This window comes from Lepisosteus oculatus, chromosome 6 (assembly GCF_040954835.1).
Source record: "Lepisosteus oculatus isolate fLepOcu1 chromosome 6, fLepOcu1.hap2, whole genome shotgun sequence".
Lineage (NCBI taxonomy): Eukaryota > Metazoa > Chordata > Actinopteri > Semionotiformes > Lepisosteidae > Lepisosteus > Lepisosteus oculatus.
In genome coordinates this window covers 45941740-45966880 of record NC_090701.1, presented here as the reverse complement: position 1 = coordinate 45966880, position 25141 = coordinate 45941740, and the positions used below count along the sequence as shown (strand labels likewise).

General features: G+C 53.0%; 56 non-coding genes across 56 annotated transcripts; 19 read left to right on the top strand and 37 right to left on the bottom strand.

Moving 5' to 3' along the window:
• Window positions 1–322: 322 nt before the first annotated feature.
• trnag-ccc (transfer RNA glycine (anticodon CCC)) lies at window positions 323–393 on the bottom strand. Its single transcript has one exon. It is a non-coding gene; the product is annotated as a tRNA-Gly (tRNA).
• Window positions 394–740: 347 nt separating this feature from the next.
• trnak-uuu (transfer RNA lysine (anticodon UUU)) lies at window positions 741–813 on the bottom strand. The gene has a single exon. It is a non-coding gene; the product is annotated as a tRNA-Lys (tRNA).
• Window positions 814–1020: 207 nt separating this feature from the next.
• Window positions 1021–1108, top strand: trnay-gua (transfer RNA tyrosine (anticodon GUA)). The gene is given in 2 exon segments: window positions 1021–1057; window positions 1073–1108. It is a non-coding gene; the product is annotated as a tRNA-Tyr (tRNA).
• A 488-nt stretch (window positions 1109–1596) lies between these two features.
• trnag-ccc (transfer RNA glycine (anticodon CCC)) lies at window positions 1597–1667 on the bottom strand. The gene has a single exon. It is a non-coding gene; the product is annotated as a tRNA-Gly (tRNA).
• A 347-nt stretch (window positions 1668–2014) lies between these two features.
• trnak-uuu (transfer RNA lysine (anticodon UUU)) lies at window positions 2015–2087 on the bottom strand. The gene has a single exon. It is a non-coding gene; the product is annotated as a tRNA-Lys (tRNA).
• Window positions 2088–2294: 207 nt separating this feature from the next.
• trnay-gua (transfer RNA tyrosine (anticodon GUA)) lies at window positions 2295–2382 on the top strand. Its single transcript is given in 2 exon segments — window positions 2295–2331; window positions 2347–2382. It is a non-coding gene; the product is annotated as a tRNA-Tyr (tRNA).
• Window positions 2383–2870: 488 nt separating this feature from the next.
• trnag-ccc (transfer RNA glycine (anticodon CCC)) lies at window positions 2871–2941 on the bottom strand. The gene has a single exon. It is a non-coding gene; the product is annotated as a tRNA-Gly (tRNA).
• A 347-nt stretch (window positions 2942–3288) lies between these two features.
• trnak-uuu (transfer RNA lysine (anticodon UUU)) lies at window positions 3289–3361 on the bottom strand. Its single transcript has one exon. It is a non-coding gene; the product is annotated as a tRNA-Lys (tRNA).
• A 207-nt stretch (window positions 3362–3568) lies between these two features.
• trnay-gua (transfer RNA tyrosine (anticodon GUA)) lies at window positions 3569–3656 on the top strand. Its single transcript is given in 2 exon segments — window positions 3569–3605; window positions 3621–3656. It is a non-coding gene; the product is annotated as a tRNA-Tyr (tRNA).
• Window positions 3657–4144: 488 nt separating this feature from the next.
• Window positions 4145–4215, bottom strand: trnag-ccc (transfer RNA glycine (anticodon CCC)). Its single transcript has one exon. It is a non-coding gene; the product is annotated as a tRNA-Gly (tRNA).
• Window positions 4216–4562: 347 nt separating this feature from the next.
• On the bottom strand, window positions 4563–4635 carry trnak-uuu (transfer RNA lysine (anticodon UUU)). Its single transcript has one exon. It is a non-coding gene; the product is annotated as a tRNA-Lys (tRNA).
• A 207-nt stretch (window positions 4636–4842) lies between these two features.
• Window positions 4843–4930, top strand: trnay-gua (transfer RNA tyrosine (anticodon GUA)). The gene is given in 2 exon segments: window positions 4843–4879; window positions 4895–4930. It is a non-coding gene; the product is annotated as a tRNA-Tyr (tRNA).
• Window positions 4931–5418: 488 nt separating this feature from the next.
• trnag-ccc (transfer RNA glycine (anticodon CCC)) lies at window positions 5419–5489 on the bottom strand. The gene has a single exon. It is a non-coding gene; the product is annotated as a tRNA-Gly (tRNA).
• A 347-nt stretch (window positions 5490–5836) lies between these two features.
• Window positions 5837–5909, bottom strand: trnak-uuu (transfer RNA lysine (anticodon UUU)). Its single transcript has one exon. It is a non-coding gene; the product is annotated as a tRNA-Lys (tRNA).
• A 207-nt stretch (window positions 5910–6116) lies between these two features.
• trnay-gua (transfer RNA tyrosine (anticodon GUA)) lies at window positions 6117–6204 on the top strand. The gene is given in 2 exon segments: window positions 6117–6153; window positions 6169–6204. It is a non-coding gene; the product is annotated as a tRNA-Tyr (tRNA).
• Window positions 6205–6692: 488 nt separating this feature from the next.
• Window positions 6693–6763, bottom strand: trnag-ccc (transfer RNA glycine (anticodon CCC)). Its single transcript has one exon. It is a non-coding gene; the product is annotated as a tRNA-Gly (tRNA).
• A 347-nt stretch (window positions 6764–7110) lies between these two features.
• Window positions 7111–7183, bottom strand: trnak-uuu (transfer RNA lysine (anticodon UUU)). The gene has a single exon. It is a non-coding gene; the product is annotated as a tRNA-Lys (tRNA).
• Window positions 7184–7390: 207 nt separating this feature from the next.
• trnay-gua (transfer RNA tyrosine (anticodon GUA)) lies at window positions 7391–7478 on the top strand. Its single transcript is given in 2 exon segments — window positions 7391–7427; window positions 7443–7478. It is a non-coding gene; the product is annotated as a tRNA-Tyr (tRNA).
• A 492-nt stretch (window positions 7479–7970) lies between these two features.
• Window positions 7971–8041, bottom strand: trnag-ccc (transfer RNA glycine (anticodon CCC)). Its single transcript has one exon. It is a non-coding gene; the product is annotated as a tRNA-Gly (tRNA).
• A 347-nt stretch (window positions 8042–8388) lies between these two features.
• Window positions 8389–8461, bottom strand: trnak-uuu (transfer RNA lysine (anticodon UUU)). The gene has a single exon. It is a non-coding gene; the product is annotated as a tRNA-Lys (tRNA).
• A 207-nt stretch (window positions 8462–8668) lies between these two features.
• On the top strand, window positions 8669–8756 carry trnay-gua (transfer RNA tyrosine (anticodon GUA)). Its single transcript is given in 2 exon segments — window positions 8669–8705; window positions 8721–8756. It is a non-coding gene; the product is annotated as a tRNA-Tyr (tRNA).
• A 488-nt stretch (window positions 8757–9244) lies between these two features.
• On the bottom strand, window positions 9245–9315 carry trnag-ccc (transfer RNA glycine (anticodon CCC)). Its single transcript has one exon. It is a non-coding gene; the product is annotated as a tRNA-Gly (tRNA).
• Window positions 9316–9662: 347 nt separating this feature from the next.
• trnak-uuu (transfer RNA lysine (anticodon UUU)) lies at window positions 9663–9735 on the bottom strand. The gene has a single exon. It is a non-coding gene; the product is annotated as a tRNA-Lys (tRNA).
• A 207-nt stretch (window positions 9736–9942) lies between these two features.
• trnay-gua (transfer RNA tyrosine (anticodon GUA)) lies at window positions 9943–10030 on the top strand. The gene is given in 2 exon segments: window positions 9943–9979; window positions 9995–10030. It is a non-coding gene; the product is annotated as a tRNA-Tyr (tRNA).
• Window positions 10031–10518: 488 nt separating this feature from the next.
• trnag-ccc (transfer RNA glycine (anticodon CCC)) lies at window positions 10519–10589 on the bottom strand. Its single transcript has one exon. It is a non-coding gene; the product is annotated as a tRNA-Gly (tRNA).
• A 347-nt stretch (window positions 10590–10936) lies between these two features.
• trnak-uuu (transfer RNA lysine (anticodon UUU)) lies at window positions 10937–11009 on the bottom strand. The gene has a single exon. It is a non-coding gene; the product is annotated as a tRNA-Lys (tRNA).
• A 213-nt stretch (window positions 11010–11222) lies between these two features.
• On the top strand, window positions 11223–11310 carry trnay-gua (transfer RNA tyrosine (anticodon GUA)). The gene is given in 2 exon segments: window positions 11223–11259; window positions 11275–11310. It is a non-coding gene; the product is annotated as a tRNA-Tyr (tRNA).
• Window positions 11311–11798: 488 nt separating this feature from the next.
• Window positions 11799–11869, bottom strand: trnag-ccc (transfer RNA glycine (anticodon CCC)). Its single transcript has one exon. It is a non-coding gene; the product is annotated as a tRNA-Gly (tRNA).
• A 347-nt stretch (window positions 11870–12216) lies between these two features.
• trnak-uuu (transfer RNA lysine (anticodon UUU)) lies at window positions 12217–12289 on the bottom strand. The gene has a single exon. It is a non-coding gene; the product is annotated as a tRNA-Lys (tRNA).
• Window positions 12290–12496: 207 nt separating this feature from the next.
• Window positions 12497–12584, top strand: trnay-gua (transfer RNA tyrosine (anticodon GUA)). Its single transcript is given in 2 exon segments — window positions 12497–12533; window positions 12549–12584. It is a non-coding gene; the product is annotated as a tRNA-Tyr (tRNA).
• A 488-nt stretch (window positions 12585–13072) lies between these two features.
• Window positions 13073–13143, bottom strand: trnag-ccc (transfer RNA glycine (anticodon CCC)). Its single transcript has one exon. It is a non-coding gene; the product is annotated as a tRNA-Gly (tRNA).
• Window positions 13144–13490: 347 nt separating this feature from the next.
• trnak-uuu (transfer RNA lysine (anticodon UUU)) lies at window positions 13491–13563 on the bottom strand. Its single transcript has one exon. It is a non-coding gene; the product is annotated as a tRNA-Lys (tRNA).
• Window positions 13564–13776: 213 nt separating this feature from the next.
• Window positions 13777–13864, top strand: trnay-gua (transfer RNA tyrosine (anticodon GUA)). The gene is given in 2 exon segments: window positions 13777–13813; window positions 13829–13864. It is a non-coding gene; the product is annotated as a tRNA-Tyr (tRNA).
• A 488-nt stretch (window positions 13865–14352) lies between these two features.
• On the bottom strand, window positions 14353–14423 carry trnag-ccc (transfer RNA glycine (anticodon CCC)). The gene has a single exon. It is a non-coding gene; the product is annotated as a tRNA-Gly (tRNA).
• Window positions 14424–14770: 347 nt separating this feature from the next.
• trnak-uuu (transfer RNA lysine (anticodon UUU)) lies at window positions 14771–14843 on the bottom strand. Its single transcript has one exon. It is a non-coding gene; the product is annotated as a tRNA-Lys (tRNA).
• Window positions 14844–15050: 207 nt separating this feature from the next.
• trnay-gua (transfer RNA tyrosine (anticodon GUA)) lies at window positions 15051–15138 on the top strand. The gene is given in 2 exon segments: window positions 15051–15087; window positions 15103–15138. It is a non-coding gene; the product is annotated as a tRNA-Tyr (tRNA).
• A 488-nt stretch (window positions 15139–15626) lies between these two features.
• On the bottom strand, window positions 15627–15697 carry trnag-ccc (transfer RNA glycine (anticodon CCC)). Its single transcript has one exon. It is a non-coding gene; the product is annotated as a tRNA-Gly (tRNA).
• A 626-nt stretch (window positions 15698–16323) lies between these two features.
• On the top strand, window positions 16324–16411 carry trnay-gua (transfer RNA tyrosine (anticodon GUA)). The gene is given in 2 exon segments: window positions 16324–16360; window positions 16376–16411. It is a non-coding gene; the product is annotated as a tRNA-Tyr (tRNA).
• A 492-nt stretch (window positions 16412–16903) lies between these two features.
• Window positions 16904–16974, bottom strand: trnag-ccc (transfer RNA glycine (anticodon CCC)). The gene has a single exon. It is a non-coding gene; the product is annotated as a tRNA-Gly (tRNA).
• A 347-nt stretch (window positions 16975–17321) lies between these two features.
• Window positions 17322–17394, bottom strand: trnak-uuu (transfer RNA lysine (anticodon UUU)). Its single transcript has one exon. It is a non-coding gene; the product is annotated as a tRNA-Lys (tRNA).
• A 207-nt stretch (window positions 17395–17601) lies between these two features.
• On the top strand, window positions 17602–17689 carry trnay-gua (transfer RNA tyrosine (anticodon GUA)). The gene is given in 2 exon segments: window positions 17602–17638; window positions 17654–17689. It is a non-coding gene; the product is annotated as a tRNA-Tyr (tRNA).
• Window positions 17690–18184: 495 nt separating this feature from the next.
• On the bottom strand, window positions 18185–18255 carry trnag-ccc (transfer RNA glycine (anticodon CCC)). The gene has a single exon. It is a non-coding gene; the product is annotated as a tRNA-Gly (tRNA).
• Window positions 18256–18602: 347 nt separating this feature from the next.
• Window positions 18603–18675, bottom strand: trnak-uuu (transfer RNA lysine (anticodon UUU)). Its single transcript has one exon. It is a non-coding gene; the product is annotated as a tRNA-Lys (tRNA).
• Window positions 18676–18882: 207 nt separating this feature from the next.
• trnay-gua (transfer RNA tyrosine (anticodon GUA)) lies at window positions 18883–18970 on the top strand. Its single transcript is given in 2 exon segments — window positions 18883–18919; window positions 18935–18970. It is a non-coding gene; the product is annotated as a tRNA-Tyr (tRNA).
• A 488-nt stretch (window positions 18971–19458) lies between these two features.
• On the bottom strand, window positions 19459–19529 carry trnag-ccc (transfer RNA glycine (anticodon CCC)). Its single transcript has one exon. It is a non-coding gene; the product is annotated as a tRNA-Gly (tRNA).
• A 347-nt stretch (window positions 19530–19876) lies between these two features.
• trnan-auu (transfer RNA asparagine (anticodon AUU)) lies at window positions 19877–19949 on the bottom strand. The gene has a single exon. It is a non-coding gene; the product is annotated as a tRNA-Asn (tRNA).
• A 207-nt stretch (window positions 19950–20156) lies between these two features.
• Window positions 20157–20244, top strand: trnay-gua (transfer RNA tyrosine (anticodon GUA)). The gene is given in 2 exon segments: window positions 20157–20193; window positions 20209–20244. It is a non-coding gene; the product is annotated as a tRNA-Tyr (tRNA).
• Window positions 20245–20732: 488 nt separating this feature from the next.
• trnag-ccc (transfer RNA glycine (anticodon CCC)) lies at window positions 20733–20803 on the bottom strand. Its single transcript has one exon. It is a non-coding gene; the product is annotated as a tRNA-Gly (tRNA).
• A 626-nt stretch (window positions 20804–21429) lies between these two features.
• On the top strand, window positions 21430–21517 carry trnay-gua (transfer RNA tyrosine (anticodon GUA)). Its single transcript is given in 2 exon segments — window positions 21430–21466; window positions 21482–21517. It is a non-coding gene; the product is annotated as a tRNA-Tyr (tRNA).
• Window positions 21518–22005: 488 nt separating this feature from the next.
• Window positions 22006–22076, bottom strand: trnag-ccc (transfer RNA glycine (anticodon CCC)). The gene has a single exon. It is a non-coding gene; the product is annotated as a tRNA-Gly (tRNA).
• A 347-nt stretch (window positions 22077–22423) lies between these two features.
• On the bottom strand, window positions 22424–22496 carry trnan-auu (transfer RNA asparagine (anticodon AUU)). Its single transcript has one exon. It is a non-coding gene; the product is annotated as a tRNA-Asn (tRNA).
• A 207-nt stretch (window positions 22497–22703) lies between these two features.
• On the top strand, window positions 22704–22791 carry trnay-gua (transfer RNA tyrosine (anticodon GUA)). The gene is given in 2 exon segments: window positions 22704–22740; window positions 22756–22791. It is a non-coding gene; the product is annotated as a tRNA-Tyr (tRNA).
• Window positions 22792–23279: 488 nt separating this feature from the next.
• trnag-ccc (transfer RNA glycine (anticodon CCC)) lies at window positions 23280–23350 on the bottom strand. The gene has a single exon. It is a non-coding gene; the product is annotated as a tRNA-Gly (tRNA).
• Window positions 23351–23976: 626 nt separating this feature from the next.
• On the top strand, window positions 23977–24064 carry trnay-gua (transfer RNA tyrosine (anticodon GUA)). The gene is given in 2 exon segments: window positions 23977–24013; window positions 24029–24064. It is a non-coding gene; the product is annotated as a tRNA-Tyr (tRNA).
• A 488-nt stretch (window positions 24065–24552) lies between these two features.
• Window positions 24553–24623, bottom strand: trnag-ccc (transfer RNA glycine (anticodon CCC)). Its single transcript has one exon. It is a non-coding gene; the product is annotated as a tRNA-Gly (tRNA).
• A 347-nt stretch (window positions 24624–24970) lies between these two features.
• trnak-uuu (transfer RNA lysine (anticodon UUU)) lies at window positions 24971–25043 on the bottom strand. The gene has a single exon. It is a non-coding gene; the product is annotated as a tRNA-Lys (tRNA).
• Window positions 25044–25141: the final 98 nt, after the last annotated feature.

Genomic DNA, 25141 nt, shown 5'->3' with positions numbered 1-25141 from the left:
GGTGCGCTCAAAACCTAGTCGCAAAGACAAGTGAGACTAAAGGAGGCGCTCGGTGGAGCCCATCGCCGGCACCCTTTCTGTAAGCCTCACCATTGCAGTAGACGTTTGAGTACAAAGCTGTTAAAAAGGAGGCAAGGTATAGCCCCAGAAAGCAAGCAAGCAGCAACTTCTGTATTGATGGTCATTCATCCAATAACCACTTCCTCTTACTCAATATGTTGATGCTTTGATATGCAAACATTTCCCCAGCAGGGGCCACCAATCACCCAGAGCCACACCTCACCCATTAATCAGTGCCAGGCCCACAAGCTAGAGCCCAGGCTGCGCCAGCCGGGAATCGAACCCGGGTCGCAAGAATGGGAATCTTGCATGATACCACTACACCACTGGCGCCCACGGAGAGAGCTTGCTCACACCACAGTTTAAGCCTCTTATCCTCTCACAGGCCAAAGGGAGCAAAGCCCTTCTTTTTGCCCAGCCCACACACCCCACAATTACCTCTGCCCTGCCTAATTTGAAGCTTTGGGAATTTGCAACGAGAAGAGCCGACGGAAGAGGAAAAAAATGCCAAAGACGTACCACCATTGTTTCACTGTCGTCTTCCAGGCCCCTTTGACTCCGTCCAGGACAAACACCACACAAGGACCTCTGCGCTGCTAATGCGGAATTCTGTGCCCTTGCAATGAGGAGGGCCGCAAACAAAAGCCCGGGGGGTGGGGCTTAGACCTGAGTCACCATAACACCCGAACAGGGACTTGAACCCTGGACCCTCAGATTAAAAGTCTGATGCTCTACCGACTGAGCTATCCGGGCTCTACGACAGAAGCAGGAGCAGCAGCAGGGACATACAGGATCCTCAAAGGCCACATGTTTGGTCCACTGAAGAGAGCAAGCCGAGGAAACGACAACGAGCCCAGGAATCTCTGTTAGATCCAACATGACACAGTGCTGTGCTTTCCAAAGAACAGGAACTCCACCCTGCCTCGGGCTGTGAACGTCAGAGAGAGGACACGCACGGCTCCCTCGATAGCTCAGTTGGTAGAGCGGAGGACTGTAGTGGAGAAGGCCGGACATCCTTAGGTCGCTGGTTCGAATCCGGCTCGAGGGACGCTACTGTTTTGGCCCTTGACAATCAAAAAAGAAGAAAATGAGCAAACCTCTCTCTCGCTTGGACCGTAAGGCGGTCAGACATTAGAGCGGAGTCGCCGTCTTTAGAATTCTGCATTCTACTGCTCGCGTCTGCTAAGCTTTCCTTTTGCAAAACACTGCGTCAGCGCTGGTGCGCTCAAAACCTAGTCGCAAAGACAAGTGAGACTAAAGGAGGCGCTCGGTGGAGCCCATCGCCGGCACCCTTTCTGTAAGCCTCACCATTGCAGTAGACGTTTGAGTACAAAGCTGTTAAAAAGGAGGCAAGGTATAGCCCCAGAAAGCAAGCAGCACCTTCTGTATTGATGGTCATTCATCCAGTAACCACTTCCTCCTACTCAATATGTTGATGCTTTGATATGCAAACATTTCCCCAGCAGGGGCCACCAATCACCCAGAGCCACACCTCACCCATTAATCAGTGCCAGGCCCACAAGCTAGAGCCCAGGCTGCACCAGCCGGGAATCGAACCCGGGTCGCAAGAATGGGAATCTTGCATGATACCACTACACCACTGGCGCCCACGGAGAGAACTTGCTCACACCACAGTTTAAGCCTCTTATCCTCTCACAGGCCAAAGGGAGCAAAGCCCTTCTTTTTGCCCAGCCCACACACCCCACAATTACCTCTGCCCTGCCTAATTTGAAGCTTTGGGAATTTGCAACGAGAAGAGCCGACGGAAGAGGAAAAAAATGCCAAAGACGTACCACCATTGTTTCACTGTCGTCTTCCAGGCCCCTTTGACTCCGTCCAGGACAAACACCACACAAGGACCTCTGCGCTGCTAATGCGGAATTCTGTGCCCTTGCAATGAGGAGGGCCGCAAACAAAAGCCCGGGGGGTGGGGCTTAGACCTGAGTCACCATAACACCCGAACAGGGACTTGAACCCTGGACCCTCAGATTAAAAGTCTGATGCTCTACCGACTGAGCTATCCGGGCTCTACGACAGAAGCAGGAGCAGCAGCAGGGACATACAGGATCCTCAAAGGCCACATGCTTGGTCCACTGAAGAGAGCAAGCCGAGGAAACGACAACGAGCCCAGGAATCTCTGTTAGATCCAACATGACACAGTGCTGTGCTTTCCAAAGAACAGGAACTCCACCCTGCCTCGGGCTGTGAACGTCAGAGAGAGGACACGCACGGCTCCCTCGATAGCTCAGTTGGTAGAGCGGAGGACTGTAGTGGAGAAGGCCGGACATCCTTAGGTCGCTGGTTCGAATCCGGCTCGAGGGACGCTACTGTTTTGGCCCTTGACAATCAAAAAAGAAGAAAATGAGCAAACCTCTCTCTCGCTTGGACCGTAAGGCGGTCAGACATTAGAGAGGAGTCGCCGTCTTTAGAATTCTGCATTCTACTGCTCGCGTCTGCTAAGCTTTCCTTTTGCAAAACACTGCGTCAGCGCTGGTGCGCTCAAAACCTAGTCGCAAAGACAAGTGAGACTAAAGGAGGCGCTCGGTGGAGCCCATCGCCGGCACCCATTCTGTAAGCCTCACCATTGCAGTAGACGTTTGAGTACAAAGCTGTTAAAAAGGAGGCAAGGTATAGCCCCAGAAAGCAAGCAGCACCTTCTGTATTGATGGTCATTCATCCAGTAACCACTTCCTCCTACTCAATATGTTGATGCTTTGATATGCAAACATTTCCCAAGCAGGGGCCACCAATCACCCAGAGCCACACCTCACCCATTAATCAGTGCCAGGCCCACAAGCTAGAGCCCAGGCTGCGCCAGCCGGGAATCGAACCCGGGTCGCAAGAATGGGAATCTTGCATGATACCACTACACCACTGGCGCCCACGGAGAGAGCTTGCTCACACCACAGTTTAAGCCTCTTATCCTCTCACAGGCCAAAGGGAGCAAAGCCCTTCTTTTTGCCCAGCCCACACACCCCACAATTACCTCTGCCCTGCCTAATTTGAAGCTTTGGGAATTTGCAACGAGAAGAGCCGACGGAAGAGGAAAAAAATGCCAAAGACGTACCACCATTGTTTCACTGTCGTCTTCCAGGCCCCTTTGACTCCGTCCAGGACAAACACCACACAAGGACCTCTGCGCTGCTAATGCGGAATTCTGTGCCCTTGCAATGAGGAGGGCCGCAAACAAAAGCCCGGGGGGTGGGGCTTAGACCTGAGTCACCATAACACCTAAACAGGGACTTGAACCCTGGACCCTCAGATTAAAAGTCTGATGCTCTACCGACTGAGCTATCCGGGCTCTACGATAGAAGCAGGAGCAGCAGCAGGGACATACAGGATCCTCAAAGGCCACATGTTTGGTCCACTGAAGAGAGCAAGCCGAGGAAACGACAACGAGCCCAGGAATCTCTGTTAGATCCAACATGACACAGTGCTGTGCTTTCCAAAGAACAGGAACTCCACCCTGCCTCGGGCTGTGAACGTCAGAGAGAGGACACGCACGGCTCCCTCGATAGCTCAGTTGGTAGAGCGGAGGACTGTAGTGGAGAAAGCCGGAAATCCTTAGGTCGCTGGTTCGAATCCGGCTCGAGGGACGCTGCTGTTTTGGCCCTTGACAATCAAAAAAGAAGAAAATGAGCAAACCTCTCTCTCGCTTGGACCGTAAGGCGGTCAGACATTAGAGCGGAGTCGCCGTCTTTAGAATTCTGCATTCTACTGCTCGCGTCTGCTAAGCTTTCCTTTTGCAAAACACTGCGTCAGCGCTGGTGCGCTCAAAACCTAGTCGCAAAGACAAGTGAGACTAAAGGAGGCGCTCGGTGGAGCCCATCGCCGGCACCCTTTCTGTAAGCCTCACCATTGCAGTAGACGTTTGAGTACAAAGCTGTTAAAAAGGAGGCAAGGTATAGCCCCAGAAAGCAAGCAGCACCTTCTGTATTGATGGTCATTCATCCAGTAACCACTTCCTCCTACTCAATATGTTGATGCTTTGATATGCAAACATTTCCCCAGCAGGGGCCACCAATCAGCCAGAGCCACACCTCACCCATTAATCAGTGCCAGGCCCACAAGCTAGAGCCCGGGCTGCGCCAGCCGGGAATCGAACCCGGGTCGCAAGAATGGGAATCTTGCATGATACCACTACACCACTGGCGCCCACGGAGAGAGCTTGCTCACACCACAGTTTAAGCCTCTTATCCTCTCACAGGCCAAAGGGAGCAAAGCCCTTCTTTTTGCCCAGCCCACACACCCCACAATTACCTCTGCCCTGCCTAATTTGAAGCTTTGGGAATTTGCAACGAGAAGAGCCGACGGAAGAGGAAAAAAATGCCAAAGACGTACCACCATTGTTTCACTGTCGTCTTCCAGGCCCCTTTGACTCCGTCCAGGACAAACACCACACAAGGACCTCTGCGCTGCTAATGCGGAAGTCTGTGCCCTTGCAATGAGGAGGGCCGCAAACAAAAGCCCGGGGGGTGGGGCTTAGACCTGAGTCACCATAACACCCGAACAGGGACTTGAACCCTGGACCCTCAGATTAAAAGTCTGATGTTCTACCGACTGAGCTATCCGGGCTCTACGACAGAAGCAGGAGCAGCAGCAGGGACATACAGGATCCTCAAAGGCCACATGTTTGGTCCACTGAAGAGAGCAAGCCGAGGAAACGACAACGAGCCCAGGAATCTCTGTTAGATCCAACATGACACAGTGCTGTGCTTTCCAAAGAACAGGAACTCCACCCTGCCTCGGGCTGTGAACGTCAGAGAGAGGACACGCACGGCTCCCTCGATAGCTCAGTTGGTAGAGCGGAGGACTGTAGTGGAGAAGGCCGGACATCCTTAGGTCGCTGGTTCGAATCCGGCTCGAGGGACGCTGCTGTTTTGGCCCTTGACAATCAAAAAAGAAGAAAATGAGCAAACCTCTCTCTCGCTTGGACCGTAAGGCGGTCAGACATTAGAGCGGAGTCGCCGTCTTTAGAATTCTGCATTCTACTGCTCGCGTCTGCTAAGCTTTCCTTTTGCAAAACACTGCGTCAGCGCTGGTGCGCTCAAAACCTAGTCGCAAAGACAAGTGAGACTAAAGGAGGCGCTCGGTGGAGCCCATCGCCGGCACCCTTTCTGTAAGCCTCACCATTGCAGTAGACGTTTGAGTACAAAGCTGTTAAAAAGGAGGCAAGGTATAGCCCCAGAAAGCAAGCAGCACCTTCTGTATTGATGGTCATTCATCCAGTAACCACTTCCTCCTACTCAATATGTTGATGCTTTGATATGCAAACATTTCCCCAGCAGGGGCCACCAATCACCCAGAGCCACACCTCACCCATTAATCAGTGCCAGGCCCACAAGCTAGAGCCCAGGCTGCGCCAGCCGGGAATCGAACCCGGGTTGCAAGAATGGGAATCTTGCATGATACCACTACACCACTGGCGCCCACGGAGAGAGCTTGCTCACACCACAGTTTAAGCCTCTTATCCTCTCACAGGCCAAAGGGAGCAAAGCCCTTCTTTTTGCCCAGCCCACACACCCCACAATTACCTCTGCCCTGCCTAATTTGAAGCTTTGGGAATTTGCAACGAGAAGAGCCGACGGAAGAGGAAAAAAATGCCAAAGACGTACCACCATTGTTTCACTGTCGTCTTCCAGGCCCCTTTGACTCCGTCCAGGACAAACACCACACAAGGACCTCTGCGCTGCTAATGCGGAATTCTGTGCCCTTGCAATGAGGAGGGCCGCAAACAAAAGCCCGGGGGGTGGGGCTTAGACCTGAGTCACCATAACACCCGAACAGGGACTTGAACCCTGGACCCTCAGATTAAAAGTCTGATGCTCTACCGACTGAGCTATCCGGGCTCTACGACAGAAGCAGGAGCAGCAGCAGGGACATACAGGATCCTCAAAGGCCACATGTTTGGTCCACTGAAGAGAGCAAGCCGAGGAAACGACAACGAGCCCAGGAATCTCTGTTAGATCCAACATGACACAGTGCTGTGCTTTCCAAAGAACAGGAACTCCACCCTGTCTCGGGCTGTGAACGTCAGAGAGAGGACCCGCACGGCTCCCTCGATAGCTCAGTTGGTAGAGCGGAGGACTGTAGTGGAGAAGGCCGGACATCCTTAGGTCGCTGGTTCGAATCCGGCTCGAGGGACGCTACTGTTTTGGCCCTTGACAATCAAAAAAGAAGAAAATGAGCAAACCTCTCTGTCGCTTGGACCGTAAGGCGGTCAGACATTAGAGCGGAGTCGCCGTCTTTAGAATTCTGCATTCTACTGCTCGCGTCTGCTAAGCTTTCCTTTTGCAAAACACTGCGTCAGCGCTGGTGCGCTCAAAACCTAGTCGCAAAGACAAGTGAGACTAAAGGAGGCGCTCGGTGGAGCCCATCGCCGGCACCCTTTCTGTAAGCCTCACCATTGCAGTAGACGTTTGAGTACAAAGCTGTTAAAAAGGAGGCAAGGTATAGCCCCAGAAAGCAAGCAGCACCTTCTGTATTGATGGTCATTCATCCAGTAACCACTTCCTCCTACTCAATATGTTGATGCTTTGATATGCAAACATTTCCCCAGCAGGGGCCACCAATCACCCAGAGCCACACCTCACCCATTAATCAGTGCCAGGCCCACAAGCTAGAGCCCAGGCTGCGCCAGCCGGGAATCGAACCCGGGTCGCAAGAATGGGAATCTTGCATGATACCACTACACCACTGGCGCCCACGGAGAGAGCTTGCTCACACCACAGTTTAAGCCTCTTATCCTCTCACAGGCCAAAGGGAGCAAAGCCCTTCTTTTTGCCCAGCCCACACACCCCACAATTACCTCTGCCCTGCCTAATTTGAAGCTTTGGGAATTTGCAACGAGAAGAGCCGACGGAAGAGGAAAAAAATGCCAAAGACGTACCACCATTGTTTCACTGTCGTCTTCCAGGCCCCTTTGACTCCGTCCAGGACAAACACCACACAAGGACCTCTGCGCTGCTAATGCGGAAGTCTGTGCCCTTGCAATGAGGAGGGCCGCAAACAAAAGCCCGGGGGGTGGGGCTTAGACCTGAGTCACCATAACACCCGAACAGGGACTTGAACCCTGGACCCTCAGATTAAAAGTCTGATGCTCTACCGACTGAGCTATCCGGGCTCTACGACAGAAGCAGGAGCAGCAGCAGGGACATACAGGATCCTCAAAGGCCACATGTTTGGTCCACTGAAGAGAGCAAGCCGAGGAAACGACAACGAGCCCAGGAATCTCTGTTAGATCCAACATGACACAGTGCTGTGCTTTCCAAAGAACAGGAACTCCACCCTGCCTCGGGCTGTGAACGTCAGAGAGAGGACACGCACGGCTCCCTCGATAGCTCAGTTGGTAGAGCGGAGGACTGTAGTGGAGAAGGCCGGACATCCTTAGGTCGCTGGTTCGAATCCGGCTCGAGGGACGCTACTGTTTTGGCCCTTGACAATGAAAAAAGAAGAAAATGAGCAAACCTCTCTCTCGCTTGGACCGTAAGGCGGTCAGACATTAGAGCGGAGTCGCCGTCTTTAGAATTCTGCATTCTACTGCTCGCGTCTGCTAAGCTTTCCTTTTGCAAAACACTGCGTCAGCGCTGGTGCGCTCAAAACCTAGTCGCAAAGACAAGTGAGACTAAAGGAGGCGCTCGGTGGAGCCCATCGCCGGCACCCTTTCTGTAAGCCTCACCATTGCAGTAGACGTTTGAGTACAAAGCTGTTAAAAAGGAGGCAAGGTATAGCCCCAGAAAGCAAGCAAGCAGCACCTTCTGTATTGATGGTCATTCATCCAGTAACCACTTCCTCCTACTCAATATGTTGATGCTTTGATATGCAAACATTTCCCCAGCAGGGGCCACCAATCACCCAGAGCCACACCTCACCCATTAATCAGTGCCAGGCCCACAAGCTAGAGCCCAGGCTGCACCAGCCGGGAATCGAACCCGGGTCGCAAGAATGGGAATCTTGCATGATACCACTACACCACTGGCGCCCACGGAGAGAGCTTGCTCACACCACAGTTTAAGCCTCTTATCCTCTCACAGGCCAAAGGGAGCAAAGCCCTTCTTTTTGCCCAGCCCACACACCCCACAATTACCTCTGCCCTGCCTAATTTGAAGCTTTGGGAATTTGCAACGAGAAGAGCCGACGGAAGAGGAAAAAAATGCCAAAGACGTACCACCATTGTTTCACTGTCGTCTTCCAGGCCCCTTTGACTCCGTCCAGGACAAACACCACACAAGGACCTCTGCGCTGCTAATGCGGAAGTCTGTGCCCTTGCAATGAGGAGGGCCGCAAACAAAAGCCCGGGGGGTGGGGCTTAGACCTGAGTCACCATAACACCCGAACAGGGACTTGAACCCTGGACCCTCAGATTAAAAGTCTGATGCTCTACCGACTGAGCTATCCGGGCTCTACGACAGAAGCAGGAGCAGCAGCAGGGACATACAGGATCCTCAAAGGCCACATGTTTGGTCCACTGAAGAGAGCAAGCCGAGGAAACGACAACGAGCCCAGGAATCTCTGTTAGATCCAACATGACACAGTGCTGTGCTTTCCAAAGAACAGGAACTCCACCCTGCCTCGGGCTGTGAACGTCAGAGAGAGGACACGCACGGCTCCCTCGATAGCTCAGTTGGTAGAGCGGAGGACTGTAGTGGAGAAGGCTGGACATCCTTAGGTCGCTGGTTCGAATCCGGCTCGAGGGACGCTACTGTTTTGGCCCTTGACAATGAAAAAAGAAGAAAATGAGCAAACCTCTCTCTCGCTTGGACCGTAAGGCGGTCAGACATTAGAGCGGAGTCGCCGTCTTTAGAATTCTGCATTCTACTGCTCGCGTCTGCTAAGCTTTCCTTTTGCAAAACACTGCGTCAGCGCTGGTGCGCTCAAAACCTAGTCCCAAAGACAAGTGAGACTAAAGGAGGCGCTCGGTGGAGCCCATCACCGGCACCCTTTCTGTAAGCCTCACCATTGCAGTAGACGTTTGAGTACAAAGCTGTTAAAAAGGAGGCAAGGTATAGCCCCAGAAAGCAAGCAGCACCTTCTGTATTGATGGTCATTCATCCAGTAACCACTTCCTCCTACTCAATATGTTGATGCTTTGATATGCAAACATTTCCCCAGCAGGGGCCACCAATCACCCAGAGCCACACCTCACCCATTAATCAGTGCCAGGCCCACAAGCTAGAGCCCAGGCTGCGCCAGCCGGGAATCGAACCCGGGTCGCAAGAATGGGAATCTTGCATGATACCACTACACCACTGGCGCCCACGGAGAGAGCTTGCTCACACCACAGTTTAAGCCTCTTATCCTCTCACAGGCCAAAGGGAGCAAAGCCCTTCTTTTTGCCCAGCCCACACACCCCACAATTACCTCTGCCCTGCCTAATTTGAAGCTTTGGGAATTTGCAACGAGAAGAGCCGACGGAAGAGGAAAAAAATGCCAAAGACGTACCACCATTGTTTCACTGTCGTCTTCCAGGCCCCTTTGACTCCGTCCAGGACAAACACCACACAAGGACCTCTGCGCTGCTAATGCGGAAGTCTGTGCCCTTGCAATGAGGAGGGCCGCAAACAAAAGCCCGGGGGGTGGGGCTTAGACCTGAGTCACCATAACACCCGAACAGGGACTTGAACCCTGGACCCTCAGATTAAAAGTCTGATGCTCTACCGACTGAGCTATCCGGGCTCTACGACAGAAGCAGGAGCAGCAGCAGGGACATACAGGATCCTCAAAGGCCACATGTTTGGTCCACTGAAGAGAGCAAGCCGAGGAAACGACAACGAGCCCAGGAATCTCTGTTAGATCCAACATGACACAGTGCTGTGCTTTCCAAAGAACAGGAACTCCACCCTGCCTCGGGCTGTGAACGTCAGAGAGAGGACACGCACGGCTCCCTCGATAGCTCAGTTGGTAGAGCGGAGGACTGTAGTGGAGAAGGCCGGACATCCTTAGGTCGCTGGTTCGAATCCGGCTCGAGGGACGCTACTGTTTTGGCCCTTGACAATGAAAAAAGAAGAAAATGAGCAAACCTCTCTCTCGCTTGGACCGTAAGGCGGTCAGACATTAGAGCGGAGTCGCCGTCTTTAGAATTCTGCATTCTACTGCTCGCGTCTGCTAAGCTTTCCTTTTGCAAAACACTGCGTCAGCGCTGGTGCGCTCAAAACCTAGTCGCAAAGACAAGTGAGACTAAAGGAGGCGCTCGGTGGAGCCCATCGCCGGCACCCTTTCTGTAAGCCTCACCATTGCAGTAGACGTTTGAGTACAAAGCTGTTAAAAAGGAGGCAAGGTATAGCCCCAGAAAGCAAGCAGCACCTTCTGTATTGATGGTCATTCATCCAGTAACCACTTCCTCCTACTCAATATGTTGATGCTTTGATATGCAAACATTTCCCCAGCAGGGGCCACCAATCACCCAGAGCCACACCTCACCCATTAATCAGTGCCAGGCCCACAAGCTAGAGCCCAGGCTGCGCCAGCCGGGAATCGAACCCGGGTCGCAAGAATGGGAATCTTGCATGATACCACTACACCACTGGCGCCCACGGAGAGAGCTTGCTCACACCACAGTTTAAGCCTCTTATCCTCTCACAGGCCAAAGGGAGCAAAGCCCTTCTTTTTGCCCAGCCCACACACCCCACAATTACCTCTGCCCTGCCTAATTTGAAGCTTTGGGAATTTGCAACGAGAAGAGCCGACGGAAGAGGAAAAAAATGCCAAAGACGTACCACCATTGTTTCACTGTCGTCTTCCAGGCCCCTTTGACTCCGTCCAGGACAAACACCACACAAGGACCTCTGCGCTGCTAATGCGGAAGTCTGTGCCCTTGCAATGAGGAGGGCCGCAAGCAAAAGCCCGGGGGGTGGGGCTTAGACCTGAGTCACCATAACACCCGAACAGGGACTTGAACCCTGGACCCTCAGATTAAAAGTCTGATGCTCTACCGACTGAGCTATCCGGGCTCTACGACAGAAGCAGGAGCAGGAGCAGCAGCAGGGACATACAGGATCCTCAAAGGCCACATGTTTGGTCCACTGAAGAGAGCAAGCCGAGGAAACGACAACGAGCCCAGGAATCTCTGTTAGATCCAACATGACACAGTGCTGTGCTTTCCAAAGAACAGGAACTCCACCCTGCCTCGGGCTGTGAACGTCAGAGAGAGGACACGCACGGCTCCCTCGATAGCTCAGTTGGTAGAGCGGAGGACTGTAGTGGAGAAGGCCGGACATCCTTAGGTCGCTGGTTCGAATCCGGCTCGAGGGACGCTACTGTTTTGGCCCTTGACAATGAAAAAAGAAGAAAATGAGCAAACCTCTCTCTCGCTTGGACCGTAAGGCGGTCAGACATTAGAGCGGAGTCGCCGTCTTTAGAATTCTGCATTCTACTGCTCGCGTCTGCTAAGCTTTCCTTTTGCAAAACACTGCGTCAGCGCTGGTGCGCTCAAAACCTAGTCGCAAAGACAAGTGAGACTAAAGGAGGCGCTCGGTGGAGCCCATCGCCGGCACCCTTTCTGTAAGCCTCACCATTGCAGTAGACGTTTGAGTACAAAGCTGTTAAAAAGGAGGCAAGGTATAGCCCCAGAAAGCAAGCAGCACCTTCTGTATTGATGGTCATTCATCCAGTAACCACTTCCTCCTACTCAATATGTTGATGCTTTGATATGCAAACATTTCCCCAGCAGGGGCCACCAATCACCCAGAGCCACACCTCACCCATTAATCAGTGCCAGGCCCACAAGCTAGAGCCCAGGCTGCGCCAGCTGGGAATCGAACCCGGGTCGCAAGAATGGGAATCTTGCATGATACCACTACACCACTGGCACCCACAGAGAGAGCTTGCTCACACCACAGTTTAAGCCTCTTATCCTCTCACAGGCCAAAGGGAGCAAAGCCCTTCTTTTTGCCCAGCCCACACACCCCACAATTACCTCTGCCCTGCCTAATTTGAAGCTTTGGGAATTTGCAACGAGAAGAGCCGACGGAAGAGGAAAAAAATGCCAAAGACGTACCACCATTGTTTCACTGTCGTCTTCCAGGCCCCTTTGACTCCGTCCAGGACAAACACCACACAAGGACCTCTGCGCTGCTAATGCGGAAGTCTGTGCCCTTGCAATGAGGAGGGCCGCAAACAAAAGCCCGGGGGGTGGGGCTTAGACCTGAGTCACCATAACACCCGAACAGGGACTTGAACCCTGGACCCTCAGATTAAAAGTCTGATGCTCTACCGACTGAGCTATCCGGGCTCTACGACAGAAGCAGGAGCAGCAGCAGGGACATACAGGATCCTCAAAGGCCACATGTTTGGTCCACTGAAGAGAGCAAGCCGAGGAAACGACAACGAGCCCAGGAATCTCTGTTAGATCCAACATGACACAGTGCTGTGCTTTCCAAAGAACAGGAACTCCACCCTGCCTCGGGCTGTGAACGTCAGAGAGAGGACACGCACGGCTCCCTCGATAGCTCAGTTGGTAGAGCGGAGGACTGTAGTGGAGAAGGCCGGACATCCTTAGGTCGCTGGTTCGAATCAGGCTCGAGGGACGCTACTGTTTTGGCCCTTGACAATGAAAAAAGAAGAAAATGAGCAAACCTCTCTCTCGCTTGGACCGTAAGGCGGTCAGACATTAGAGCGGAGTCGCCGTCTTTAGAATTCTGCATTCTACTGCTCGCGTCTGCTAAGCTTTCCTTTTGCAAAACACTGCGTCAGCGCTGGTGCGCTCAAAACCTAGTCGCAAAGACAAGTGAGACTAAAGGAGGCGCTCGGTGGAGCCCATCGCCGGCACCCTTTCTGTAAGCCTCACCATTGCAGTAGACGTTTGAGTACAAAGCTGTTAAAAAGGAGGCAAGGTATAGCCCCAGAAAGCAAGCAGCACCTTCTGTATTGATGGTCATTCATCCAGTAACCACTTCCTCCTACTCAATATGTTGATGCTTTGATATGCAAACATTTCCCCAGCAGGGGCCACCAATCACCCAGAGCCACACCTCACCCATTAATCAGTGCCAGGCCCACAAGCTAGAGCCCAGGCTGCGCCAGCCGGGAATCGAACCCGGGTCGCAAGAATGGGAATCTTGCATGATACCACTACACCACTGGCGCCCACGGAGAGAGCTTGCTCACACCACAGTTTAAGCCTCTTATCCTCTCACAGGCCAAAGGGAGCAAAGCCCTTCTTTTTGCCCAGCCCACACACCCCACAATTACCTCTGCCCTGCCTAATTTGAAGCTTTGGGAATTTGCAACGAGAAGAGCCGACGGAAGAGGAAAAAAATGCCAAAGACGTACCACCATTGTTTCACTGTCGTCTTCCAGGCCCCTTTGACTCCGTCCAGGACAAACACCACACAAGGACCTCTGCGCTGCTAATGCGGAAGTCTGTGCCCTTGCAATGAGGAGGGCCGCAAACAAAAGCCCGGGGGGTGGGGCTTAGACCTGAGTCACCATAACACCCGAACAGGGACTTGAACCCTGGACCCTCAGATTAAAAGTCTGATGCTCTACCGACTGAGCTATCCGGGCTCTACGACAGAAGCAGGAGCAGGAGCAGCAGCAGGGACATACAGGATCCTCAAAGGCCACATGTTTGGTCCACTGAAGAGAGCAAGCCGAGGAAACGACAACGAGCCCAGGAATCTCTGTTAGATCCAACATGACACAGTGCTGTGCTTTCCAAAGAACAGGAACTCCACCCTGCCTCGGGCTGTGAACGTCAGAGAGAGGACACGCACGGCTCCCTCGATAGCTCAGTTGGTAGAGCGGAGGACTGTAGTGGAGAAGGCCGGACATCCTTAGGTCGCTGGTTCGAATCCGGCTCGAGGGACGCTACTGTTTTGGCCCTTGACAATGAAAAAAGAAGAAAATGAGCAAACCTCTCTCTCGCTTGGACCGTAAGGCGGTCAGACATTAGAGCGGAGTCGCCGTCTTTAGAATTCTGCATTCTACTGCTCGCGTCTGCTAAGCTTTCCTTTTGCAAAACACTGCGTCAGCGCTGGTGCGCTCAAAACCTAGTCGCAAAGACAAGTGAGACTAAAGGAGGCGCTCGGTGGAGCCCATCGCCGGCACCCTTTCTGTAAGCCTCACCATTGCAGTAGACGTTTGAGTACAAAGCTGTTAAAAAGGAGGCAAGGTATAGCCCCAGAAAGCAAGCAGCACCTTCTGTATTGATGGTCATTCATCCAGTAACCACTTCCTCCTACTCAATATGTTGATGCTTTGATATGCAAACATTTCCCCAGCAGGGGCCACCAATCACCCAGAGCCACACCTCACCCATTAATCAGTGCCAGGCCCACAAGCTAGAGCCCAGGCTGCGCCAGCTGGGAATCGAACCCGGGTCGCAAGAATGGGAATCTTGCATGATACCACTACACCACTGGCACCCACAGAGAGAGCTTGCTCACACCACAGTTTAAGCCTCTTATCCTCTCACAGGCCAAAGGGAGCAAAGCCCTTCTTTTTGCCCAGCCCACACACCCCACAATTACCTCTGCCCTGCCTAATTTGAAGCTTTGGGAATTTGCAACGAGAAGAGCCGACGGAAGAGGAAAAAAATGCCAAAGACGTACCACCATTGTTTCACTGTCGTCTTCCAGGCCCCTTTGACTCCGTCCAGGACAAACACCACACAAGGACCTCTGCGCTGCTAATGCGGAAGTCTGTGCCCTTGCAATGAGGAGGGCCGCAAACAAAAGCCCGGGGGGTGGGGCTTAGACCTGAGTCACCATAACACCCGAACAGGGACTTGAACCCTGGACCCTCAGATTAAAAGTCTGATGCTCTACCGACTGAGCTATCCGGGCTCTACGACAGAAGCAGGAGCAGCAGCAGGGACATACAGGATCCTCAAAGGCCACATGTTTGGTCCACTGAAGAGAGCAAGCCGAGGAAACGACAACGAGCCCAGGAATCTCTGTTAGATCCAACATGACACAGTGCTGTGCTTTCCAAAGAACAGGAACTCCACCCTGCCTCGGGCTGTGAACGTCAGAGAGAGGACACGCACGGCTCCCTCGATAGCTCAGTTGGTAGAGCGGAGGACTGTAGTGGAGAAGGCCGGACATCCTTAGGTCGCTGGTTCGAATCAGGCTCGAGGGACGCTACTGTTTTGGCCCTTGACAATGAAAAAAGAAGAAAATGAGCAAACCTCTCTCTCGCTTGGACCGTAAGGCGGTCAGACATTAGAGCGGAGTCGCCGTCTTTAGAATTCTGCATTCTACTGCTCGCGTCTGCTAAGCTTTCCTTTTGCAAAACACTGCGTCAGCGCTGGTGCGCTCAAAACCTAGTCGCAAAGACAAGTGAGACTAAAGGAGGCGCTCGGTGGAGCCCATCGCCGGCACCCTTTCTGTAAGCCTCACCATTGCAGTAGACGTTTGAGTACAAAGCTGTTAAAAAGGAGGCAAGGTATAGCCCCAGAAAGCAAGCAGCACCTTCTGTATTGATGGTCATTCATCCAGTAACCACTTCCTCCTACTCAATATGTTGATGCTTTGATATGCAAACATTTCCCCAGCAGGGGCCACCAATCACCCAGAGCCACACCTCACCCATTAATCAGTGCCAGGCCCACAAGCTAGAGCCCAGGCTGCGCCAGCCGGGAATCGAACCCGGGTCGCAAGAATGGGAATCTTGCATGATACCACTACACCACTGGCGCCCACGGAGAGAGCTTGCTCACACCACAGTTTAAGCCTCTTATCCTCTCACAGGCCAAAGGGAGCAAAGCCCTTCTTTTTGCCCAGCCCACACACCCCACAATTACCTCTGCCCTGCCTAATTTGAAGCTTTGGGAATTTGCAACGAGAAGAGCCGACGGAAGAGGAAAAAAATGCCAAAGACGTACCACCATTGTTTCACTGTCGTCTTCCAGGCCCCTTTGACCCCGTCCAGGACAAACACCACACAAGGACCTCTGCGCTGCTAATGCGGAAGTCTGTGCCCTTGCAATGAGGAGGGCCGCAAACAAAAGCCCGGGGGGTGGGGCTTAGACCTGAGTCACCATAACACCCGAACAGGGACTTGAACCCTGGACCCTCAGATTAAAATCTGATGCTCTACCGACTGAGCTATCCGGGCTCTACGACAGAAGCAGGAGCAGCAGCAGGGACATACAGGATCCTCAAAGGCCACATGTTTGGTCCACTGAAGAGAGCAAGCCGAGGAAACGACAACGAGCCCAGGAATCTCTGTTAGATCCAACATGACACAGTGCTGTGCTTTCCAAAGAACAGGAACTCCACCCTGCCTCGGGCTGTGAACGTCAGAGAGAGGGCACGCACGGCTCCCTCGATAGCTCAGTTGGTAGAGCGGAGGACTGTAGTGGAGAAGGCCGGACATCCTTAGGTCGCTGGTTCGAATCCGGCTCGAGGGACGCTACTGTTTTGGCCCTTGACAATCAAAAAAGAAGAAAATGAGCAAACCTCTCTGTCGCTTGGACCGTAAGGCGGTCAGACATTAGAGCGGAGTCGCCGTCTTTAGAATTCTGCATTCTACTGCTCGCGTCTGCTAAGCTTTCCTTTTGCAAAACACTGCGTCAGCGCTGGTGCGCTCAAAACCTAGTCGCAAAGACAAGTGAGACTAAAGGAGGCGCTCGGTGGAGCCCATCGCCGGCACCCTTTCTGTAAGCCTCACCATTGCAGTAGACGTTTGAGTACAAAGCTGTTAAAAAGGAGGCCAGCTATAGCCCCAGAAAGCAAGCAAGCAGCAACTTCTGTATTGATGGTCATTCATCCAATAACCACTTCCTCTTACTCAATATGTTGATGCTTTGATATGCAAACATTTCCCCAGCAGGGGCCACCAATCACCCAGAGCCACACCTCACCCATTAATCAGTTCCAGGCCCACAAGCCAGAGCCCAGGCTGCGCCAGCCGGGAATCGAACCCGGGTCATAAGAATGGGAAACTTGCATGATACCACTACACCACTGGCGCCCACGGAGAGAGCTTGCTCACACCACAGTTTAAGCCTCTTATCCTCTCACAGGCCAAAGGGAGCAAAGCCCTTCTTTTTGCCCAGCCCACACACCCCACAATTACCTCTGCCCTGCCTAATTTGAAGCTTTGGGAATTTGCAACGAGAAGAGCCGACGGAAGAGGAAAAAAATGCCAAAGACGTACCACCATTGTTTCACTGTCGTCTTCCAGGCCCCTTTGACTCCGTCCAGGACAAACACCACACAAGGACCTCTGCGCTGCTAATGCGGAAGTCTGTGCCCTTGCAATGAGGAGGGCCGCAAACAAAAGCCCGGGGGGTGGGGCTTAGACCTGAGTCACCATAACACCCGAACAGGGACTTGAACCCTGGACCCTCAGATTAAAAGTCTGATGCTCTACCGACTGAGCTATCCGGGCTCTACGACAGAAGCAGGAGCAGCAGCAGGGACATACAGGATCCTCAAAGGCCACATGTTTGGTCCACTGAAGAGAGCAAGCCGAGGAAACGACAACGAGCCCAGGAATCTCTGTTAGATCCAACATGACACAGTGCCGTGCTTTCCAAAGAACAGGAACTCCACCCTGCCTCGGGCTGTGAACGTCAGAGAGAGGACACGCACGGCTCCCTCGATAGCTCAGTTGGTAGAGCGGAGGACTGTAGTGGAGAAGGCCGGACATCCTTAGGTCGCTGGTTCGAATCCGGCTCGAGGGACGCTACTGTTTTGGCCCTTGACAATCAAAAAAGAAGAAAATGAGCAAACCTCTCTCTCGCTTGGACCGTAAGGCGGTCAGACATTAGAGCGGAGTCGCCGTCTTTAGAATTCTGCATTCTACTGCTCGCGTCTGCTAAGCTTTCCTTTTGCAAAACACTGCGTCAGTGCTGGTGCGCTCAAAACCTAGTCGCAAAGACAAGTGAGACTAAAGGAGGCGCTCGGTGGAGCCCATCGCCGGCACCCTTTCTGTAAGCCTCACCATTGCAGTAGACGTTTGAGTACAAAGCTGTTAAAAAGGAGGCCAGCTATAGCCCCAGAAAGCAAGCAGCACCTTCTGTATTGATGGTCATTCATCCAGTAACCACTTCCTCCTACTCAATATGTTGATGCTTTGATATGCAAACATTTCCCCAGCAGGGGCCACCAATCACCCAGAGCCACACCTCACCCATTAATCAGTGCTTGCTCCCAAGCCCACAAGCTAGAGCCCAGGCTGCGCCAGCCGGGAATCGAACCCGGGTCGCAAGAATGGGAATCTTGCATGATACCACTACACCACTGGCGCCCACGGAGAGCGCTTGCTCACACCACAGTTTAAGCCTCTTATCCTCTCACAAGCCAAAGGGAGCAAAGCCCTTCTTTTTGCCCAGCCCACACACCCCACAATTACCTCTGCCCTGCCTAATTTGAAGCTTTGGGAATTTGCAACGAGAAGAGCCGACGGAAGAGGAAAAAAATGCCAAAGACGTACCACCATTGTTTCACTGTCGTCTTCCAGGCCCCTTTGACTCCGTCCAGGACAAACACCACACAAGGACCTCTGCGCTGCTAATGCGGAAGTCTGTGCCCTTGCAATGAGGAGGGCCGCAAACAAAAGCCCGGGGGGTGGGGCTTAGACCTGAGTCACCATAACACCCGAACAGGGACTTGAACCCTGGACCCTCAGATTAAAAGTCTGATGCTCTACCGACTGAGCTATCCGGGCTCTACGACAGAAGCAGGAGCAGCAGCAGGGACATACAGGATCCTCAAAGGCCACATGTTTGGTCCACTGAAGAGAGCAAGCCGAGGAAACGACAACGAGCCCAGGAATCTCTGTTAGATCCAAGATGACACAGTGCTGTGCTTTCCAAAGAACAGGAACTCCACCCTGCCTCGGGCTGTGAACGTCAGAGAGAGGACACGCACGGCTCCCTCGATAGCTCAGTTGGTAGAGCGGAGGACTGTAGTGGAGAAGGCCGGACATCCTTAGGTCGCTGGTTCGAATCCGGCTCGAGGGACGCTACTGTTTTGGCCCTTGACAATGAAAAAAGAAGAAAATGAGCAAACCTCTCTCTCGCTTGGACCGTAAGGCGGTCAGACATTAGAGCGGAGTCGCCGTCTTTAGAATTCTGCATTCTACTGCTCGCGTCTGCTAAGCTTTCCTTTTGCAAAACACTGCGTCAGCGCTGGTGCGCTCAAAACCTAGTCGCAAAGACAAGTGAGACTAAAGGAGGCGCTCGGTGGAGCCCATCGCCGGCACCCTTTCTGTAAGCCTCACCATTGCAGTAGACGTTTGAGTACAAAGCTGTTAAAAAGGAGGCAAGGTATAGCCCCAGAAAGCAAGCAGCACCTTCTGTATTGATGGTCATTCATCCAGTAACCACTTCCTCCTACTCAATATGTTGATGCTTTGATATGCAAACATTTCCCCAGCAGGGGCCACCAATCACCCAGAGCCACACCTCACCCATTAATCAGTGCCAGGCCCACAAGCTAGAGCCCAGGCTGCGCCAGCCGGGAATCGAACCCGGGTCGCAAGAATGGGAATCTTGCATGATACCACTACACCACTGGCGCCCACGGAGAGAGCTTGCTCACACCACAGTTTAAGCCTCTTATCCTCTCACAGGCCAAAGGGAGCAAAGCCCTTCTTTTTGCCCAGCCCACACACCCCACAATTACCTCTGCCCTGCCTAATTTGAAGCTTTGGGAATTTGCAACGAGAAGAGCCGACGGAAGAGGAAAAAAATGCCAAAGGCGTACCACCATTGTTTCACTGTCGTCTTCCAGGCCCCTTTGACTCCGTCCAGGACAAACACCACACAAGGACCTCTGCGCTGCTAATGCGGAAGTCTGTGCCCTTGCAATGAGGAGGGCCGCAAACAAAAGCCCGGGGGGTGGGGCTTAGACCTGAGTCACCATAACACCCGAACAGGGACTTGAACCCTGGACCCTCAGATTAATAGTCTGATGCGCTACCGACTGAGCTATCCGGGCTCTACGACAGAAGCAGGAGCAGCAGCAGGGACATACAGGATCCTCAAAGGCCACATGTTTGGTCCACTGAAGAGAGCAAGCCGAGGAAACGACAACGAGCCCAGGAATCTCTGTTAGATCCAACATGACACAGTGCTGTGCTTTCCAAAGAACAGGAACTCCACCCTGCCTCGGGCTGTGAACGTCAGAGAGAGGACACGCACGGCTCCCTCGATAGCTCAGTTGGTAGAGCGGAGGACTGTAGTGGAGAAGGCCGGACATCCTTAGGTCGCTGGTTCGAATCCGGCTCGAGGGACGCTACTGTTTTGGCCCTTGACAATGAAAAAAGAAGAAAATGAGCAAACCTCTCTCTCGCTTGGACCGTAAGGCGGTCAGACATTAGAGCGGAGTCGCCGTCTTTAGAATTCTGCATTCTACTGCTCGCGTCTGCTAAGCTTTCCTTTTGCAAAACACTGCGTCAGCGCTGGTGCGCTCAAAACCTAGTCGCAAAGACAAGTGAGACTAAAGGAGGCGCTCGGTGGAGCCCATCGCCGGCACCCTTTCTGTAAGCCTCACCATTGCAGTAGACGTTTGAGTACAAAGCTGTTAAAAAGGAGGCAAGGTATAGCCCCAGAAAGCAAGCAGCACCTTCTGTATTGATGGTCATTCATCCAGTAACCACTTCCTCCTACTCAATATGTTGATGCTTTGATATGCAAACATTTCCCCAGCAGGGGCCACCAATCACCCAGAGCCACACCTCACCCATTAATCAGTGCCAGGCCCACAAGCTAGAGCCCAGGCTGCGCCAGCCGGGAATCGAACCCGGGTCGCAAGAATGGGAATCTTGCATGATACCACTACACCACTGGCGCCCACGGAGAGAGCTTGCTCACACCACAGTTTAAGCCTCTTATCCTCTCACAGGCCAAAGGGAGCAAAGCCCTTCTTTTTGCCCAGCCCACACACCCCACAATTACCTCTGCCCTGCCTAATTTGAAGCTTTGGGAATTTGCAACGAGAAGAGCCGACGGAAGAGGAAAAAAATGCCAAAGACGTACCACCATTGTTTCACTGTCGTCTTCCAGGCCCCTTTGACTCCGTCCAGGACAAACACCACACAAGGACCTCTGCGCTGCTAATGCGGAAGTCTGTGCCCTTGCAATGAGGAGGGCCGCAAACAAAAGCCCGGGGGGTGGGGCTTAGACCTGAGTCACCATAACACCCGAACAGGGACTTGAACCCTGGACCCTCAGATTAAAATCTGATGCTCTACCGACTGAGCTATCCGGGCTCTACGACAGAAGCAGGAGCAGCAGCAGGGACATACAGGATCCTCAAAGGCCACATGTTTGGTCCACTGAAGAGAGCAAGCCGAGGAAACGACAACGAGCCCAGGAATCTCTGTTAGATCCAACATGACACAGTGCTGTGCTTTCCAAAGAACAGGAACTCCACCCTGCCTCGGGCTGTGAACGTCAGAGAGAGGACACGCACGGCTCCCTCGATAGCTCAGTTGGTAGAGCGGAGGACTGTAGTGGAGAAGGCCGGACATCCTTAGGTCGCTGGTTCGAATCCGGCTCGAGGGACGCTACTGTTTTGGCCCTTGACAATGAAAAAAGAAGAAAATGAGCAAACCTCTCTGTCGCTTGGACCGTAAGGCGGTCAGACATTAGAGCGGAGTCGCCGTCTTTAGAATTCTGCATTCTACTGCTCGCGTCTGCTAAGCTTTCCTTTTGCAAAACACTGCGTCAGCGCTGGTGCGCTCAAAACCTAGTCGCAAAGACAAGTGAGACTAAAGGAGGCGCTCGGTGGAGCCCATCGCCGGCACCCTTTCTGTAAGCCTCACCATTGCAGTAGACGTTTGAGTACAAAGCTGTTAAAAAGGAGGCAAGGTATAGCCCCAGAAAGCAAGCAGCACCTTCTGTATTGATGGTCATTCATCCAGTAACCACTTCCTCCTACTCAATATGTTGATGCTTTGATATGCAAACATTTCCCCAGCAGGGGCCACCAATCACCCAGAGCCACACCTCACCCATTAATCAGTGCCAGGCCCACAAGCTAGAGCCCAGGCTGCGCCAGCCGGGAATCGAACCCGGGTCGCAAGAATGGGAATCTTGCATGATACCACTACACCACTGGCGCCCACGGAGAGAGCTTGCTCACACCACAGTTTAAGCCTCTTATCCTCTCACAGGCCAAAGGGAGCAAAGCCCTTCTTTTTGCCCAGCCCACACACCCCACAATTACCTCTGCCCTGCCTAATTTGAAGCTTTGGGAATTTGCAACGAGAAGAGCCGACGGAAGAGGAAAAAAATGCCAAAGGCGTACCACCATTGTTTCACTGTCGTCTTCCAGGCCCCTTTGACTCCGTCCAGGACAAACACCACACAAGGACCTCTGCGCTGCTAATGCGGAAGTCTGTGCCCTTGCAATGAGGAGGGCCGCAAACAAAAGCCCGGGGGGTGGGGCTTAGACCTGAGTCACCATAACACCCGAACAGGGACTTGAACCCTGGACCCTCAGATTAATAGTCTGATGCGCTACCGACTGAGCTATCCGGGCTCTACGACAGAAGCAGGAGCAGCAGCAGGGACATACAGGATCCTCAAAGGCCACATGTTTGGTCCACTGAAGAGAGCAAGCCGAGGAAACGACAACGAGCCCAGGAATCTCTGTTAGATCCAACATGACACAGTGCTGTGCTTTCCAAAGAACAGGAACTCCACCCTGCCTCGGGCTGTGAACGTCAGAGAGAGGACACGCACGGCTCCCTCGATAGCTCAGTTGGTAGAGCGGAGGACTGTAGTGGAGAAGGCCGGACATCCTTAGGTCGCTGGTTCGAATCCGGCTCGAGGGACGCTACTGTTTTGGCCCTTGACAATGAAAAAAGAAGAAAATGAGCAAACCTCTCTCTCGCTTGGACCGTAAGGCGGTCAGACATTAGAGCGGAGTCGCCGTCTTTAGAATTCTGCATTCTACTGCTCGCGTCTGCTAAGCTTTCCTTTTGCAAAACACTGCGTCAGCGCTGGTGCGCTCAAAACCTAGTCGCAAAGACAAGTGAGACTAAAGGAGGCGCTCGGTGGAGCCCATCGCCGGCACCCTTTCTGTAAGCCTCACCATTGCAGTAGACGTTTGAGTACAAAGCTGTTAAAAAGGAGGCAAGGTATAGCCCCAGAAAGCAAGCAGCACCTTCTGTATTGATGGTCATTCATCCAGTAACCACTTCCTCCTACTCAATATGTTGATGCTTTGATATGCAAACATTTCCCCAGCAGGGGCCACCAATCACCCAGAGCCACACCTCACCCATTAATCAGTGCCAGGCCCACAAGCTAGAGCCCAGGCTGCGCCAGCCGGGAATCGAACCCGGGTCGCAAGAATGGGAATCTTGCATGATACCACTACACCACTGGCGCCCACGGAGAGAGCTTGCTCACACCACAGTTTAAGCCTCTTATCCTCTCACAGGCCAAAGGGAGCAAAGCCCTTCTTTTTGCCCAGCCCACACACCCCACAATTACCTCTGCCCTGCCTAATTTGAAGCTTTGGGAATTTGCAACGAGAAGAGCCGACGGAAGAGGAAAAAAATGCCAAAGACGTACCACCATTGTTTCACTGTCGTCTTCCAGGCCCCTTTGACTCCGTCCAGGACAAACACCACACAAGGACCTCTGCGCTGCTAATGCGGAAGTCTGTGCCCTTGCAATGAGGAGGGCCGCAAACAAAAGCCCGGGGGGTGGGGCTTAGACCTGAGTCACCATAACACCCGAACAGGGACTTGAACCCTGGACCCTCAGATTAAAATCTGATGCTCTACCGACTGAGCTATCCGGGCTCTACGACAGAAGCAGGAGCAGCAGCAGGGACATACAGGATCCTCAAAGGCCACATGTTTGGTCCACTGAAGAGAGCAAGCCGAGGAAACGACAACGAGCCCAGGAATCTCTGTTAGATCCAACATGACACAGTGCTGTGCTTTCCAAAGAACAGGAACTCCACCCTGCCTCGGGCTGTGAACGTCAGAGAGAGGACACGCACGGCTCCCTCGATAGCTCAGTTGGTAGAGCGGAGGACTGTAGTGGAGAAGGCCGGACATCCTTAGGTCGCTGGTTCGAATCCGGCTCGAGGGACGCTACTGTTTTGGCCCTTGACAATGAAAAAAGAAGAAAATGAGCAAACCTCTCTGTCGCTTGGACCGTAAGGCGGTCAGACATTAGAGCGGAGTCGCCGTCTTTAGAATTCTGCATTCTACTGCTCGCGTCTGCTAAGCTTTCCTTTTGCAAAACACTGCGTCAGCGCTGGTGCGCTCAAAACCTAGTCGCAAAGACAAGTGAGACTAAAGGAGGCGCTCGGTGGAGCCCATCGCCGGCACCCTTTCTGTAAGCCTCACCATTGCAGTAGACGTTTGAGTACAAAGCTGTTAAAAAGGAGGCAAGGTATAGCCCCAGAAAGCAAGCAGCACCTTCTGTATTGATGGTCATTCATCCAGTAACCACTTCCTCCTACTCAATATGTTGATGCTTTGATATGCAAACATTTCCCCAGCAGGGGCCACCAATCACCCAGAGCCACACCTCACCCATTAATCAGTGCCAGGCCCACAAGCTAGAGCCCAGGCTGCGCCAGCCGGGAATCGAACCCGGGTCGCAAGAATGGGAATCTTGCATGATACCACTACACCACTGGCGCCCACGGAGAGAGCTTGCTCACACCACAGTTTAAGCCTCTTATCCTCTCACAGGCCAAAGGGAGCAAAGCCCTTCTTTTTGCCCAGCCCACACACCCCACAATTACCTCTGCCCTGCCTAATTTGAAGCTTTGGGAATTTGCAACGAGAAGAGCCGACGGAAGAGGAAAAAAATGCCAAAGACGTACCACCATTGTTTCACTGTCGTCTTCCAGGCCCCTTTGACTCCGTCCAGGACAAACACCACACAAGGACCTCTGCGCTGCTAATGCGGAAGTCTGTGCCCTTGCAATGAGGAGGGCCGCAAACAAAAGCCCAGGGGGTGGGGCTTAGACCTGAGTCACCATAACACCCGAACAGGGACTTGAACCCTGGACCCTCAGATTAAAAGTCTGATGCTCTACCGACTGAGCTATCCGGGCTCTACGACAGAAGCAGGAGCAGCAGCAGGGACATACAGGATCCTCAAAGGCCACATGTTTGGTCCACTGAAGAGAGCAAGCCGAGGAAACGACAACGA